Consider the following 18,916-nt stretch of genomic DNA (forward strand, 5'->3'; position numbering starts at 1 on the left):
CTTGCCCTTTGTCTCCCCCTTAGTGATTGTGAGCACTTGCCTGATTGCTGGTCTTCCCAGAGCTTCTGCAAGTTGGATGCAATGACAGAGTCCTCTCCATCTCTCCTTCCTCATACCCTATCTGTCTACCCAGTTCCTCAACTATTTATAAATGTGAATTGATTAATCAGGGAACTAACGGGATTATAATATTTGATATTTGATTGCAACATTTACTTTGTGCATAGAATATCAGGCATTTAAATAACAAAAAGGAACGCATGCTCATTATAACAATTCACAATGCAAAAGTTTAAAAATACCATTAATAGTTAACTTCTCCACCTTTCAGTTTTACACAGTCACATCATGCATTAAAAATGTGGTATCTTTTCATATGTTACCTTAGTTATACAAATGTATGCAACACTATGTATGTGTGTATATATGCAGAAATATATATATAGGGATTATTTTTAAGATAATGTAATATTATACATATTAATTGTGGGTTTTTTCGCCTGCATATGTCACACAATATAATGGAGTGGGAAGGCAGTCTGGGGCTTGGGGGCCAGCTCCATCATTTTTTCAAAATTTATATATTTTATTTTTGACTGCGTTGGGTCTTCGTTGCTGAGTGTGGGCTTTCTCTAGTTGCGATGAGCAGGGGCTACTCTTTGTTGCGGTGCACAGGCTTCTCATTGTGGTGGCTTCTCTTGTTGCGGAGCATGGGCTCTAGGCGCACAGGCTTCAGTAGTTGTGGCACGTGGGCTCAGTAACTGTGGCGCACAGGCTTAGTTGCTCCGCGCACCTCCATCATTTTTGACACACGGCTTCTGAGTTGGCTTCCTGCTGTTGTCATTCCTAGGCTAATGGAATAGAATGCAGAGAATGTAGGACAAAAATTTTTAAGGAGATGAACCAGAACAAGCACTCATTACCTTTGCTAATCTGTCACTGACCCAAGCTAGTCCCATGGGCACGGGTAGGTGCAAGTGTGGGTACATGTGTGGCTATGTGTTCTGCTGACACTTGGGAAGGGGATTCTATTTCTATAAAGAAGAGCATGGCCTCTGGGTGATAGCAGACTCTACTGCAAGTAGTAACAGCTCTTTCTCCTTTTCAGTACTTTGAATACTTCATTAAATTTTAATTTTTTAATGTTTTATAAACCCTTCTCGGTGTTCTAATTGCATTTCATACAGTCAGGCCCTTTAGGCAATTGCATATTTGACCTTCTTCACCAGAAGTTCCACAAGACCCACAAGCCTCTGACACTGGTGCCCAGTCTGTACCGTCAGGCTTGGTAGTTGTTTTACCAGGGTCTGTGTGGAAGAGGGTGGCATGAATGCATGTCGGCCCCAACTTTCCTGAATTTTCCTTTTGCTGCTCAGATATGTTCCTCCTTTTGTGTTTGTATTAAATCCTTGGATTTGTTTTTAAACATATCCTAACTTCTGGGTTTGTCCATTCTGCATTTCAAATTCCTCCAAATATACTGGTATAATTGTATACTGATCTATTATTAATAAAAAGAGGTTTGTTCAGATACTTCATGGTATGACGCTTGGGGTTTTTCTCTACTGACAGCTATGGGTTGCTTCTGGCAGTCTTTGCCGATTATAATCTTAGTTTGGGGATAGTGTGGGGAGACAGTTGTGCTAACATTCCCAATTCGTAACTGCCAGCATTGATTCCACATTTGCAAGGAAACTTCCAATCTCTTCTAAATTTGTATTCAGAGGAAGTGATAATTCCACGGTGATAACTTTCAACTCCCCCAGCAGTATCAATTTGAGGACATTTGGTTTACAAATTGCTTTTTGGATTGTTTGGCTTGTTCTGAAGCTTTTTTTTTTTTCTTGAAACAATACAGATCAAACTATGTAAAACTAATTTGCATGTTTTAACAAAGTAAAAGTAAACCTTCTTATGTTTACCACTCTGGTCAGGAAATAGAACATCAGCGACGCCTCAGAGATCTCTTGTGTATGTATCCTTCCAGGTCATGACCTGGTTTAAATTCTGTAGTCATTCGTTTTCTATAACTATTGCCTTCTGTAATTTTGGGCATTTCATGTTAGATAGGTTGATCTTCAAACTCATGCTTTTTATGGATACAGAGGGTATTATTAGAAAGAAAAATTCATTTACTTCCCTCAAGTTAAAAAGAAAGGCAGAATATGATACAACTAATTGAAATATTTTTTCTGTTTACAAATTTCTATTCAACTTAAAGCTAATGATATTACTTCCACTCCTCATTTAATTACTTTTATTAAATGTATTGAACTCTTTCAGAATTTCTGCAGACTGCTTAAAATTCATAATGTAAATGCTTGGATTTTATTTAAAGATGAATGTCGTTATAGTGAATCTTAGAGGATGTTGTCATGCCCTTACTTTCGAAGGAAAAGTATTGTCTACTTGCATTCAGTTGGTTCCCACTTGATAAAACCATAAATTTAAATACCATACTGTATCACCTTGGTGGTCATTAGGTATTCAAATAATAGTTATTGCAGAAGGTGAGTGATATATGATATATACAGAGAGTTCATACTAATAAATAAATGCTGGGCATGAGGAAAATTGACTAAGAAGTGCATCTCACATTTATAGCCAATAGAATTCCAATAAGAGCCTCAAGATTCTGTGCTCTCCAAAGGGCTTCATGGATTTAGGGGACATGAAGTCCTTGACTGGTCACTCAGTCTCTCCTTACTTAAACAGGGCTGCTTAAATGAGGTATTGACCTATGTGTATCTCCTCTGTCATAAAATACACCAAGAGTTTTAGGTTAGCAGTTGGTAGAGCTTGCTATACCAGGTGATCGTCTCACCTGTTAGAGTTTTCTGATTCAGAAATCAAGATCAAAGTGTGTTGGGAATTCCCTGGCGGTCCAGTGGTTAAGACTCTGAGCTTCCAATGCCGGGGGCCCAGGTTCCGTCCCTGGCTGGGGAACTAAGATCCCGCAAGCTGTGCGGCCAAAAGAAAAAAGAAAAAAAAAAAAAGATCAAAATGGGAAGACATGGGACTGCACCTCCTAGTGTCCCTTCAAAGCAGGATTTGCTGCTCAACTATGTGAAGTGAGGTCAGCCGACTGCCTCCATTTGTCACCTCCTACAGGATCTGTCTTATCTACTTGGTACCACTTGGCCTGAGGTTACACCCCACCAGGCAAGCCGGCATCCACTAACTGATAGAGGCAGGTTTAGAGAGCCAGGCATTTCAGCCTAAAGCTAGAAACTCTGAAGGGCAATCCAGAGCTCCCTGCCCAGTTGACCAAGGCCTCATCAGGCCTGCAAAGCTGTTCTACATCATCCTGTTCTCCACACCCTGCAGCCCTGCCCCTTCTTCCTACTCTCTTCTCCAGCCTGCTTCCTTCCCCTTCCTTATACAGATGTTGATCCTAATAAACATCTTAAACCCCAGACTGTTTTCTTCCAGTAAACCCAATCTATGGTAATTAGAGATTGGGTATTATGCTTCTGGGGTCCTGATGATGGCTATGAAGTGGTCTTTTCTTTTAGTTCAGGTGGATCTTGATTACAGATGTCAGTCACTCCATCCATCCTCCATCCATCCATCCATCCATCTGCCCATGTATGCAGTCAAAACTTCCAAGTATTTTTTATGTGCTCTGTGCTGGTCTTTGCCTTTAAGGAGCTTTAGCTAGATGAAAGAGATAAGATATTTATGTGTTAGGTGACTATGAAAACACAAAGGCCAGAAGTAGAGAGATCAATAGATAAGCTCTCCCAGATTGATGCTGTGAAGAGGTACAGAACTATAGTGGTTGTAGTTACAATGAAAAGAAAGCGATGAATGGAAAAGAGTGATTTTGATTGGATGAATATAGGGACATTGTGACTGACGGCACTGTTGGACTTCAACAAACCTTTGAAATGAAAGAGAATTAAAAAGTAGCATATATGAATGTAAATTAGGTGCTACGCCTTCACAAATCAATCTTTGTAGCTGGCTGTACTTTCTTTTGTGTAATTGAATTTTTAAAAACTTTTATTTGTAAATGAAATGTCCTTTATCCTACTAATCTCCCACATATAGACCTTGTAGTCATTAGTAAAACTCCAAACCTTATCAGTCAATTTATTGAAATGGCCATGCAAGTTTATTATGTTTTATACTCTCTTTGATGCTTTTCTTTCCTCCCACTCTTGTACTTTATTGTTCTCTTGACAACTGTTTACCTCAATGTTATGATATTTTAAGGGTTTTATTTTCTAATTTTCAAATCCAACAGCAGATATTTGCCCTGTGATCTTAATAACATATTCCCTGTGACTGTGTGAGTCAGTCTCCAACTGCGTTTTGTAGCCGTCACATGGGTGTTTGTAGATACTGGAATTTGATCTTTTCCAGGGTCTTTCTGGACTTAGTATTTACCTATCACTACTAGATAAGTCTATGTAAAGAAGCATCAATGACAAGAAGTTGGATTCATTTCTTCCATGCTAAGATGAAAAAGGTGGTTCAAAGGTTCTACTTTAGGGTTTGACATGACAGCTGTATTTCATGCGCTCTAAATGATCTTTATCTATCTTGCATGAACTAATGGGATGCTACTGTGGTCTATTTTAGACTATATTCAAGTTGAAGAGCAGTGGTTTCATACTTTTCAAGGACTGCACATTTAAACCATTTACTGGACCATCTACATGAGAGTACTTATATTTTACTCCATTTATTGAGAAAACATATTTTCAAAAGTTACTCTAAATTCAGGAACATTTTAAAGTAAAGTTTCTTTTTATTAACTATTAGAGCACATACTGAAATCTGTTAGTTGAATTTTTAAAACAGATGTGAGAGTCTGCAGCCTAAAAATCGGGAACCATTCCCATAGATTATGGAAACCTATTAATAGTTTCAGTGTTCCAAGTCTGTTAATGATATCGAAGAGATACCTTTGGATGAATTTTATTTACATTTTTGGAAGGGAATAAAACAGTGAAATTCAAATAAAATTTTTCTGTTTTCCTATTACTGGACTTACATCCAATGGGAGTATTGTGATAGAGATCATCTAACTTTGGAATATTAAATGAGAGAAGAGTGTTTTATGCTGTACTTACTACATTGTAGTTCCTGGTTAGTTTACTTTTCCCCTTCCTCTGGACCACTTTTCTATTGCCAGGAGTCCTCAGCTGATACCACCCTCTGCAACCATATTCCCTTTGAAAGCAATGCCAGGCTATTTCCTGGTTTCCCAAACCCTTGTGATCATTTCATCATATCCTAGTTTATCACTAATAAGTGTTCCCTTGCCTAGGTGTTAATATTTAACTTCAAAGCTATTAATTTATAATCAACAAATATTCTTCTGGATTGCATTCCTCTAACCAATGAGAATACATATTTCATGATGGGAACTTAGGCCTTTGGCCAGATGGTTGGGAAAATGATTTTTCACAAGGAATTCTATTAGAGGAAGTTCCATCATGACACAGAGATGGCCTCCAATTCTGACCAATTCCAGAGGTTTCAAATGACAAATATCCCTTCTTTCCTTTTAGTTTCATTAAAAAATATATATATATATATTAAAAATATATATATACTATATATATATATATTTTATACTTATCTCTTAAAGATATCCTGGAGCTTCACTGTTTCATTTCTAGAGTGATTTGGGATGACAAACATAAGAGTCTCTTATCTTCACTATTGCTTGGGACAGAATTAGAGATGTGTAATTAGACTATTAATTATTCACCAGCTAATGACTGGAGAGATGAATGATGAGACTTTCCACACATTATTTTATGAATTAATTAATGTGGTCACCATGCCATTCATTATCAGAATTGTGATTTGTAAAAATATAATTTGGATCTTATTGGTTATTCTCTGATGTAGACATAAACATTCTTATTTGACTTACTTTTCTTTTTCTAATTTAGCGTTTCTTTTTTGTTGGTTTTACCTTTGTTAGTTTGTAGTGGCTTCCTTCCTAGAATCCAGTAGTGTGGAGAATAATCAAATAGGACTAAGGCAATAATGGCTGTTTGAGTATGGAGAAAGGTATATAGTGTGTGATGTGTGTGTATGTGTGTGTGCATATGTGTATACATGTGCACATGCACTATGTGTGTATACATTAGATTAAGGGAGACAGATATATTAGGCCAATTTTATGAAGTTGCCAGTATCATAGATGAAAACTTACGAATAGTAGCAATTTCACTTCAGTCAATGGTATGTTTAAAGATGTTTTTATGATGCCTACAGATTTAGTAAAGATCAAATGATGCCAGGGACACTATAGGAATATCTTGTTCTTAAACTTGTAGCATTCAGAGGCATCGTTTCTGTGGTAATAGAAAATAAAGATAACTTCAAAACAGCATCATGAGGATATTGAAATGAAATTAAATGAGAGTTCCTTTATGATCCTGAAACTTGAATCAGTTTTGATTCATTCCAAAAAAATAAATCAGTCAGAACTCTGGAACTTTATGACTGTACTGCCATAAATTTATTCTCTTATCTTCTCTTAAATGATTCTTAAAAACACTTGCACAAAACAATATAAAATTGTATAGTTGGGCTAATAGCACATAGAGATATTTTGTAAATAACATTACAAAGCAGGGCAATAGAAATGAAGCTATATCAGAACAAGGAAATGACACTGTATAGTAAATTGAATCCACAGAAAGAAAAGATGAGAACCAGAAATGGTAATGAAATGTAATATAAAAACCTATATAAATAGATTTTTCCTTTTTTCTCTTAACATCTTTAGAAGACATAAGGTTATATAAAATAACAATTATAACACTAGATTGTTGGGTTTGTGACACATAAAGATGTAATTCTATGTGACAGTAAAGAAAAGGAATAGAACTATATTGGAGCAACATTTCATAACATAGTAGAATTGAGTTAGTATAAATCTGGAGTAGATGCTAAGTTGAGATGCATATTATAATCCTGAGAGCAAGCAATAAGAAAATAACGTAAAACTGCAGTTAAAAATCATTGAGGAATCAACATGGTATACTAGAAAGAATCCACTTAATATAGAAGAAGACAATAAAGAAGAAACAAAAGAAAAAATATGAAGCATACAAAAGACAAATAAAGTAGCAGATATAAATCCAAAAATATCAGTAATAACCCTACATGTGAATGGACTAAACAAGCTAATCAAAAGACAGAAATTGTCAGGCTTGATTAAAAAAACAAAACAAAACAAAACGATTGGGGGGCATGGAAGAAGGCAGAAGAGTAAGATGCAGAGATGACATTTCTCCCCACAGATACACCAGAAATACATCTACACGTGGAACAACTCCTACAGAACATCTACTACTGAATGTTGGCAGAAGACCTTAGACCTCCCAAAAGGCAAGAAAGTCCCCACATACCTGGGTAGGGCAAAAGAAAAAAGAATAAACAGAGACAAAAGAATAGGAATGGGACCTGCACCAGTGGGAGGGAGCTGTGAAGGAGGAAAGGTTTCCAAACACTAGGAAGCCCCTTCCCAGGAAGAGACTGTGGGGGGCTGATGGGGGAAGCTTCAGAGCCGTGGAGGAGAGCACAACAACAGGGGTGCGGCGGGCAAAGTGGAGACTTTAAAATAAAGACTATTACAAGAGACAGAGAAGGATACTACATAATGATCAAGGGATCAATCCAAGAAGGAGATATAAAAATTGTAAATATTTATGCACCCAGCATAGGAGAACTTCAATACATAAGGCAAATGCTAACAGCCATAAAAAGGGAAATTGACAGTAACACAATCATAGTAGGGGGCTTTAACACCCCACTTTCACCAATGGACAGATCAAAATGAAAATAAATAAGGAAACACAAGCTTTAAGTGATACATTAAACAAGGTGGACTTAATTGGTATTTATAGGAGATTCCATCCCAAAATAATAGTATACATATTCTTCTCAAGTAGTCATGGAACATTCTCCAGATAGATCATATCTTGGGTCACAAATCAAGCCTTGGTAAATTTTAAAAAATTGAAATTGTATCAAGTATCTTTTCCGACCACAACACTATGAGACTAGATATCAGTTACATGAAAACAACTTTAAAAACACAAACACATGGAGGTTAGACAGTATGCTACTAAATAACTGAGAGATCACTGAAGAAATCAAAAAGGAAATCAAAAAATACCTAGAAAGAAATGACAATGGAGATATGATGACCCAAAACCTATGGGATGCAGCAAAAGCAGTTCTAAGAGGGAAGTTTATAGCAATAAAATCCTACCTTAAGATCAACAAACATCTCAAATAAACAACCTAACCTTACAGCTAAAGCAATTAGAGAAAGAGGAAAAAAAACACCCATAGTTAGCAGAAGGAAAGATATCATAAAGATCAGATCAGAAATAAATGAAGGAAATGATAGCAAAGATCAGTAAAACTAAAAGCTGGTTGTTTGAGAAGATAAACAAAATTGATAAACCATTAGTCAGGCTCATCAAGAAAAAAAGGGAGAAGACTCAAATCAACAGAATTAGAAATGAAAACAGAGAAGGAATAACTGACACTGCAGAAATACAAAGGATCATGAGAAATTACTACAAGCAACTGTATGCCAGTAAAATGGACAACCAGGAAGAAATGAACAGTCTTAAAAAAGCACAATGTTCCGAGACAGAAGCACAAAGAAATAGAAAATAAAAACAGACCAATCACAAGCACTGAAATTGAAACTATGATTAAAAATCTTCCAACAAACAAAAGCCCAGGACCAGATGGCTTCACAGGCAAATTCTATCAAACATTTAGAGAAGAGCTAACACCTATCCTTCTCAAAGATTTTCAAAATATAGCAGAGGGAGGAACACTCCCAAACTCATTCTATGAGGCCACCATCACCCTGATACCAAAACCAAAGATGTCACACACACACACACACACACACACACACACAAAACTACAGACCAATATCACTGATGAACATAGATGCAAAAATCCTCAACAAAATACTAGCAAACAGAATCCAACATCACATTAAAAGGATTGTACACCATAATCAAGTGGGGTTTGTCCCAGGAATGCAAGGATTTTTCAATATATGAAAATCAAGGTGATACACCATATTAACAAACTGAAGGATAAAAATCATGTGATAATCTCAATAGATGCAGAAAAAGCTTTCAACAAAATTCAACACCCAGTTATGATAAAAACTCTCCAGAAAGTAGACATAGAGGGAACTTACCTCAACATAATAAAGGCCATATGTGAGAAACCCACAGCCAACATTGTTCTCAGTGGTGAAAAACTGAAAGCATTTCCTCTAAAATCAGGAGCAAGACAAGGATGCTCACTCTCACCATTATTATTCAGCATAGTTTTGGAAGTTTTAGCCACAGTGATCAGAGAAGAAAATAAAATAAAGGAATCCAAATCAGAAAAGAAGTAAAGCTGTCACTGTTTGCAGATCACATGGTACTATACATAGAATATCCTAAGGATGCTACCAGAAAACTATCAGAGCTAATCAATGAATTTTGTAAAGTAACAGGATACAAAATTAATGCACAGAAATCTCTTTCATTCCTATGCACTAATGATGAAAATTGGAAAGAGCAATTAAGGGAACACTCCCATTTACCATTAGAACCAAAAGAATAATATACCTAGGAATAAACCTACCTAAGGGGACAAAAGACCTGTATGCAGAAAACTATCAGACACTGATGAAAGAAATTAAAGATGATACAAACAGATGGAGAGCTGTACCATGTTCTTGGATTGGAAGAATCAATATTGTGAAAATGACTATACTACCCAAAGCAATCTACAGATTCAGTGCAATCCCTGTCAAACTGCGAATGGCATTTTTCACAGAGCTAGAACAAAAAATTTCACTATTTGTATGGAAACAAAAAAGACTCCAAATACCCAAAGCAGTCTTGAGAAAGAAAAACGGAGCTGGAAGAATCAGGCTCCCTGACTTCACACTATACTACAAAGCTACAGTAATCAAGACAGTATGGTACTGGCACAAAAACAGGAATATAGATCAGTGGAACAGGATAGAAAGCCCAGAGATAAACCCACGCACATATGGTCACCTTATCTTTGATAAAGGACACAAGAATATACAGTGGAGAAAAGGGAGCCTCTTCAATAAGTGGTGCTGGGAAAACTGGACAGCTACTTGTAAAAAAATGAAATTAGAATACTTCCTAACACCATACACAAAAATAAACTCAACATGGATTCAAGACCTAAATGTAAGGCCAGACACTATAAAACTCTTAGAGGAAAATATAGGCAGAACACTCTATGACATAAATCACAGCAAGATCTTTTTTGACCCACCTCCTAGAGAAATGGAAATAAAAACAAAAACAAATGGGACCTAATGAAAATTAAAAGCTTTTGCACAGCAAAGGAAACCATAAACAAGACCAAAAGACAACCCTCAGAATGGGAGAAAATATTTGCAAATGAAGCAACTGACAAAGGATTAATCTCCAAAATTTATAAGAAGCTCATGCAGCTCAATAATAAAAAAAAAACTCAATCCAAAAATGGGCAGAAGACCTAAACAGACATTTCTCCAAAGAAGGTTTACAGATTGCCAACAAACACATGAAAGAATACTCAACATCATTAATCATTAGAGAAATGCAAATCAAAACTACAATGAGATATCACCTCACACCGGTCAGAATGGCCATCATCAAAAAATCTAGAAACAATAAATGCTGGAGAGGGTGTGGAGAAGAGGGAACCCTCTTGCACTGCTGGTGGGAATGTGAATTGGTACAGCCACTATGGAGAACAGTATGGAGATGCCTTAAGAAACTAAAAATAGAACTACCATATGACCTCGCAGTCCCACTACTGGGCATGTACCCTGAGAGAACCATAATTCAAAAAGAGTCATGTACCACAATGTTCACTGCAGCTCTATTTACAATAGCCATTACATGGAAGCAACCTAAGTGTCCATCATCAGATGAATGGATAAAGAAGATGTGGCACATATGTACAATGGAATAATACTCAGCCATAAAACTAAACGAAATTGAGTTATTTGTCATGAGGTGGATGGACCTAGAGTCTGTCATATAGAGTGAAGTAAGTCAGAAAGAGAAAAACAAATACTGTATGCTAACACAAAGATATGGAATCTAAAAAAATAAGTAAATAAATAAATGGTTCTGATGAACCTAGGGGCAGGACAGGAATAAATACGCAGATGTAGAGAATGGACTTGAGAACATGGTGAGGGGGAATGGTAAGCTGGGATGAAGTGAGAGAGTAGCATGGACATATATACACTACCAAATGTGAAATAGATGGCTAGTGGGGAGCAGCTGCATAGCACAGGGAGATCAGCTTGGTGCTTTGTGACCACCTAGAGGGGTGGGATAAGGAGGGTGGGAGGGAGACAGAAGAGGGAGTAGATATGGGGATATATGTATACATATAGCTGATTCACTTTGTTATACAGCAGAAACTAACACACCATTGTAAAGCAATTATGCTCCAATAAAGATGTTAAAAATATTTTTTACATAAAAGTTTTGTTCATATAAGAAAAAAGTGTCAGTGGAGTGTTGGTAAATTTATACCACTTCCTCTGCCTACATCTGCCTTGTCCACTGGAACTCTCCACATCCATAGGCAGCCTTATTACTCCATTATCCATGCTCCTGTCCCACTAAAGTAGCATTTGTTACTTGTAGTTATTTATGTAATGTGGTTAATATATTTTGAAATATCATATTTTTATATGTTTCTTTTCATGTGGAATTGACTCCATGGTTGGCCAGAGATGTTCAGCTTCTTTAGCAGGAATGGGGATGTAGGGTAAGAAGAGGGCACTTACAGCAGGAATGCAAATCAAAGTTTCAGTGTTCATTTTTATTTTTTAATTTCCAGATCAGAATTTTTCTGTCCGTAGCAATACTGTGGTCTTAAAAATTAGACATGGTACTGAACAAAATATTTTTTCTTTGTGTGTTAGGTTCTCACTGTCATGTCAGTAGCCAAAACTGGCTTAAGTTTCTTGTGGTTGGAAGGGATGTAGGAGTTTCAAAGTCACTGAGGGTGACTGAGTTAAGACCCAGGCAATCTGTTGTGGAGCCTGACTAAATGAGAGGCACTCCATTGAATAGGTAGAATAGTCGGAGATGGTTGACTCTGCAGCCACAGCATTAATGAAAAATATATGATGACTGGGAAGTGGCTGAGTCACTTATGAGACCCTCTTGGTCCTGGGTGGGACTAAGGGGAGAGACTCAAGATCCCTATCTCAGGCCTCAGTAGCAGATGGCAACATGTCAGTAGGCTCCAGGTAGAGAGGGGGCATTGCCAAAGAGACTGAGTATCCAGAAAAGTAGTGACAGATGCATGTACAGACACAAGAGCCCGTCTCCCCTCCCTCATGAAAGCCCACTGCAGGGCTGATCCATGTTCTGAGAGACCTTACACAATTTGGAGATCCCTTCTTTATAAAATAATATCAAATTCTAAATACAAAAATTACATGCATAGCTTTAGAAGAGGCTCATGAAAGTGAGGAAACCTGAAGTTGAAGCTTTATTTAGTAGAAAATATACCTACCTCTTCCCAGATACCATCTTGTTGGGGGGATGGGAAGGTCTGAAATTTTGATTATTTACCCCAAAGAACAGAGTTACTGTAAAGAGACTGTTCAGGTTAGAAGAGACTAAGATATGTGAAGATCCAAGTCTACATTTCCTCCTTTTCCTCTACAACCAGTCTGAGTGGGAGAATGAGGAAGATTCTGTTAAGGAAAACAGCACAGCTGTGTATAACTATGTAAATTATTTTCAACACCACTGACTTATTCATGAATCTGTGTACCCCACTAATTTTAAAGCATTCTGAGGGCAGGAAGCACATCTCATTCATCTGGCACCTCTAACACCCAGGGTCATTGATAACATGGAATGTGGCCAATGTTCATTAAACTTTTATTTATTAATGTTGTCACTCTCAGAGCTTTAGTTTTTGAGCTTATGTGGTGAAAGAAATAAAACTTTGAAATTGGATCTCAGGACAGTCATAAAACAGGAAAATTTTGTGAAATATAAAAATTAGGGGTAAAAGAAGAAAAGGTAAAGGATTTGCATTCTAGGAGAGATTCTAGTGAGAGAGGGTCAAGTTGGAGAAAGGTGGGGTATGTACTATGAATGTCATACATTGAACATTATGTATAATATTAAACTATAAAGTCTTAAAAATAACTTTAAGGCATTTATTCCATAATACCTATATTAGTTTGCTAGAACAACCATAACAAAATACCACAGACTGGCAGCCTTAAACAACAGAAATTTATTTTCTCACAGTTTTGGAGGCTGGAAGTGCAAAATCAAGGTGTCTGCAGATTGGTTCTCTTCTGAGGCCTCTGGCTTGGCTTGCAGATGGCCGCCTTTTCTCTGTGTGCTTACATGGTCTTTCTTATGTGTGCACACCCCCCTGGTATCTCTCTGTGTGTCTAAACTCCATCTTCTTATAAGGACACCAGTCAGATTGGATTAGGACCCACTCTAAGAGCTTCATTTTACCTTAATCACCTCTCTAAAGGCCTTAACTCCAAATACAGTTACATTCTGGAATACTGAGGGTTAGGTTTTTAACATATGACTTTTGGAGGCACATATTTCAGACCATAACAATGCCATGTGTCTTCTGTTATTAAAAATATATATAAATTGGGTGTTATATTTTACAATAAATTTTATATTGCTGTATTCGAAATAATATGCTTAATGTTTCCTGTCTTTTGTGCCTGTTATAGAATGAATTGTGTCTCCCTAGAATTCACTTGTTGAAGCCCTAACCCCCTTATGACTGTATTTGGAGATAGAACCTTTAGGATGTAATTATGGTTAAAGATGTCATAAGGGTGGGACCCTAAGCTGTCTTCTTAGGAAGAGAGGTCTCACCAGAAACTGAATTGGCTGGCACCTTGCTTGTTCTTGGACTTCTTGCCTCCAAAACTGTGAGAAAATACATTTCTATTGTTTAAGTTACCCAGCCTATGGTATTCTGTTATGACAGCCTGAGCAGCCTAATACAGTACCTAACATCCTTTGATATAATTTCATTTGTTTATAACCAGTAATCATTTTTATGATGTGATTTTCATTGAAAAATAAACTTTTTTGATTTGTATTTTCCATAATATAAAACTCAAAATAGAAGCAGAATATAAACATCATGTACCCTTCATTGAAACTGTAAAGTAGGATATCACTTAAAATAAGACTACTATAACTTACTTTCTAATTCCATTGATTTTTTTTTTTTAACTTCGGTTAACATTTTACTGTATTTCCTTCAAGTCAATTTTATGCATATTTATTTCTTAGTTAGGATTCCCTTCTAAACATATTTTAATCCTGCTTTATTAACTTAACATAAACATTTCCCTATTTTGTTAAAAACTCTTTACAAACATCACTTTTAATTACAAAGAGATACCATTGTTTATGGAACCATTCCCATTCTGTTGGACTCATTGATTTTTAAACAAATTGTTCATACACCAAAATAAATATACTTAGAAAAACTAACCCTCTTCCCTTTATAAGTATTGGGTGGGCCAAAAAGTTCATTCAGTTAATGAATACGTTGTTCAATAAAGTTCTTGGTGAAAATGAAAAATGTCTATTTTTACTTAAAACCGAACAAACTTTTGGGCCAGCCTAATAAATTTAATTCCATTTGTGATTTCACTTCTTTTATCTTTAAAAACTTTATATCTTTCTTACTTTTGCATGACCACTATAGTATCTTATTTAATGGAGTTTCATCTAAGAATGGAAATATTTCAAAGCAACAGCATAAGAAGTGATTCTGGAACAGTGCAGTGAAGTGGATTAAAGAGCATGACTTTTGAATCAGACAGATGCAGACTAAAATTCTAGGTCTTTTGTACTTTTGTGACCTTGTACAAAGTACTTAACCTGTTTAAGCTCCAATTTCAATATCTGTAAAATTGACAATAATAATTCTTAAACTTCTTTGGTTGATAAAAAGTATTAGAAATAATAAAATGTGTATTACATGATGCATAGTAGATTATTATTATTTAAATAAATTATGATCTGTGGCTTTCATATGCCAAAATGTTTTCTTAAATTATTCCAGTGGGATAACCATTAGTGACATACTAAAAACTGACTCTTGTGATATTATTTCAGGAAATAGAATATTTTAAAAATCTGTTCTGTTAGAAATAAATGTTTTGTTGTTATAAGAATGCCAGAGAACCAGTATTTGTCAAGTGTGTCTTTTATTTTTAAAAAAATTTATTGAAGGGGGTGGGATGAATGGGGAGATTGGGATTGACATGTATACTCTTGATACTATGTATAAAATAGATAACTAATGAGAACCTACAGCACAGGGAACTCTACCCAGTGCTCTGTGATGACCTAAATGAGAAGGAAATCCAAAAAGAGGGGATATATGTATACGTATAGCTGATTCACTTTGCTGTACTGTGTAAACTAACACAATATTGTAAAGCAACTATACTCCAATACAAATTAAAAATAATAAATAAACTGGAAATGAACCCAAAGATCATCTATTCAATCCCACTTACTTTTCACATAAGGAAAAGACTGTACTTTTCTTCAGAAAATAAGATCTTAATAGAGGTTAACAGCATTTTACATACATATTAAACAAGTTTCTAAGCGATTACTCTAGACAGAATTCAATTTGGTGTTTTCTTAACATTACTTTCTCATATGAAAGTTATTATTTCCTAAAAAATTTTTTTACTGAAGTATAGTTGATTTACAATGTTGTGTTAATCTCTGTTGTACAGCAAAGTGACTCAGTTGTATACATATATATGTATATACTTTTTCATATTTTTTTCCATTATGGCTTATCACAAGATATTGAATATAGTTCCCTGTGCTATACAGTAGGACCTTGTTGTTTATCCATCCTGTATATAATAGTTTACATCTACCAATCCCAAACTCCCAATCCTTCCCTCCCCCACCCCCATCCCTCTTGGCAACCACAAGTCTGTTCTCTATGTCTGTGGGTCTGTTTCTGTTTTGTAGATATGTTCATTTGTGTTGTATTTTATTTATTTTTTAATAAATTTATTTATTTATTTTTCACTGCCTTGGGTGTTCGTTGCTGCTTGTGGGCTTTCTCTAGCTGTGGCGAGTGGGGGCTACTCTTTGTTTTGGCGCATGGGCTTCTCATTGTGGTGGCTTCTCTTGTTGCAGAGCATGGGGTCTAGGCGCACAAGCTTCAGTAATTGTGGCTTGCGGGCTCTAGAGCTCAGGCTCAGTAGTTGTGGCACACGGGTTTAGTTGTTCCGTGGCGTGTGGGATCTTCCTGGACCAGGGCTTGAACCCATGTCCCTTGCATTGGTACGCAGATTCTTAACCACTGTGCCACCAGGGAAGCCCTGTGTCATATTTTAGATTCCATATATAAGTGATATATCATATTCGTCTTTCTCTTTCTGACTTACTTCACTTAGCATGATAATATCTAGTTCCATCCATGCTGCTGCAAATGGCATTATTTCGTTCATTTTAATGGCTGAGTAATAGTCCATTGTATATATATCCCACATCTTGTTTACCATTCATCTTTCAATGGACATTTAGGTTGTTTCCATGTCTCGGCTATTGTAAGTAGTGCTGCAATGGACATTGGGGTGCATGTATCTTTTCAAATTATAGTTTTGTCTGAGTATATGCCCAGGAGTGGGATTGCTGGATCATATGGCAACTTTATTTTTACTTTTTTGAGGAACCTCCGTACTGGAGGTTTTCATAGTGGCTGCACCAATTTTCATTCCCACCAACAGTGTAGTAGGGTTCCCTTTTCTCCACACCCTCTCCAGCATTTGTTATTTGTACACTTTATAATGATAGCCATTCTGACTGGTGTGAGGTGGTATCTCATTGTAGTTTTGATTTGCATTTTTCTAATAATTAGCGATGATGAGCATCTTTTCATGTGCCTGTTATCCATCCGTATGTCTTCTTTGGAGAATTGTCTATTTAGGTCTTTGGCCCATTTTTTGATCGGGTTGTTTGCTTTTTTGTTGTTCAGTTGTGTGAATTGTGAATTGTGTATTTTGGAAATTAAGCTCTTGTGGGTCACATCATTTGCAAATATTTTCTCCCAGTCTGTAGGTTGTTGTGTTTTCATTAGATAAAATGGGAATTTTATTTAAATTTTTATGAGTTTAAAATAGAAAGCACATGACTTTTAATTTTACCACTTCCTACACTTGGTCCTTGATGATTCATGCAATAAATTAAATGCTCTAATTCAGTGAGGCAAAAATTCTAATGCTCTTCTTGTTTTAGAAAGTTCGTTGTGCTTTTAAAATCTAATGGTGTATTAACTATGAACAAAAGAAGGAAGTTTCGTTACTTAAATAAATCCTTATTGTTTGTGCATTATAAAAATCAGTTTTCTGATAGCATCATTAAACTCTATGGTACTTGTGTTCATCATGTTATTCTTGGAGCATTATTATTGTCACAGCTCCCAGTAGTGTTAACATTAACATGGGTGGTTTCTGTTTTGACACTTTATGGTATGAGAATGCAGGTATGGAAGAATGATTTTGGAATTAAAGCCAAGCTATTCAAATTTATTGCTCTTTTATCAGCAAATACATGTCTATCAGGATATGTTAGCTGTGATAAAATTCTTCAACATTTAGAAAGTGACAGTATGGTTAATAGAATTGGGTTGTTAATCCAAGATACGTGTGTATGTTTCATTATGGAAATAAATGTATTAAAGTTCAAAATAATCATAAATGTTATTAGCTTTCCCATTTAAATTTGATGTCAGTGAGTGAGGAGTTCTGTACAAGTGAAATTATATGTTTTACACAGTAAATGAGAAAGTATAATTTTGTAGATTAAGTTTAAAATTTAATAACTCATTTCAATTAATTTTCTTCTACTCTGTAAACTCAGAAGGTTCAAATAGAAAACCTAGCATAAATGTAATCAAATGTAAAATGTAATCAAATCAATTATAAGAGTCAACTCTGTAAAACTACTAACCACACATAAAATCTATTGACAAAACATAATTGTAAATATTGTCTTATCGTTTGATGAAGGTAGGCCTTGAGATATATTCAAAATGAAAAGAATGGAACAAGTCTCATGTAGAGGAGGAAAACGAATTATTCCTTTACCCTTCTAAGTTCTTGGCTGAACCTCAAGAATAAAAGATTAACAGGAGGAAAAATAACATACTCAATTACCTATGTAAGTAGTATGGTAGCCTCAGAAAGATATGACTCAGAAGGCAGCCAGAGGACTGAGGTTTAAGTGCAGTCCTGACCTAAGGTGTATAGGGGTCTGAGGCTTCAAAGGGTGGCAGGGGGGTGGAATTTACTGGAAGGTGAGAGGAGGCAATGTTTGGTAAAGAAAGATTGCCCTGCCAGATAAGTCTCCTGTGTGGAAAACTTATCTGTAGTAATAGCTCCCTTCCTGGTGCAGGCCCCCTTTCTAATGTAAATTTGCTTTATAAATGTAGATTTCCCTTACAAATCGATAACTTCTACTCTGTTTTCAAAGCTTCTCCTGTCTCTGCAGTTTCTCCAAATAATTGGTATGCGAAAGAGGCATATTTTAGGGTGGCTTATTCTGCTACCCCTCACTTCATAACAGCCTCTGTAAAGTGCTGTTAAAGAACAAAATTCAGCTGAGTAAATTTTAAAGCTCTTCCTGGCTTTCAGCAATTCATCAGTCAGTCAGCATTCAATCTAGCAGATAGAAAGGAGCTCTGAAGGCAAGAGATTTTTATAGGCAGAAGGGGGCAAGAACAGGAAGTTGAACTGAGGCAGTGAGAGGGAACAGAATATGTCACCCCCAAATGTCCCAGTTTGGCGCGGGGATTGTTTTGAGCTAATGGCAAT

At 36.1% G+C, this 18,916-nt stretch overlaps 1 protein-coding gene across 1 annotated transcript in view; it reads left to right on the top strand.

Moving 5' to 3' along the window:
* Nucleotides 1-18,916, top strand: part of CFAP47 (cilia and flagella associated protein 47) — a 503,782-nt gene that overhangs the window by 184,970 nt on the left and 299,896 nt on the right.

The sequence above is a fragment of the Phocoena phocoena genome, chromosome X, assembly GCF_963924675.1.
Source record: "Phocoena phocoena chromosome X, mPhoPho1.1, whole genome shotgun sequence".
Lineage (NCBI taxonomy): Eukaryota > Metazoa > Chordata > Mammalia > Artiodactyla > Phocoenidae > Phocoena > Phocoena phocoena.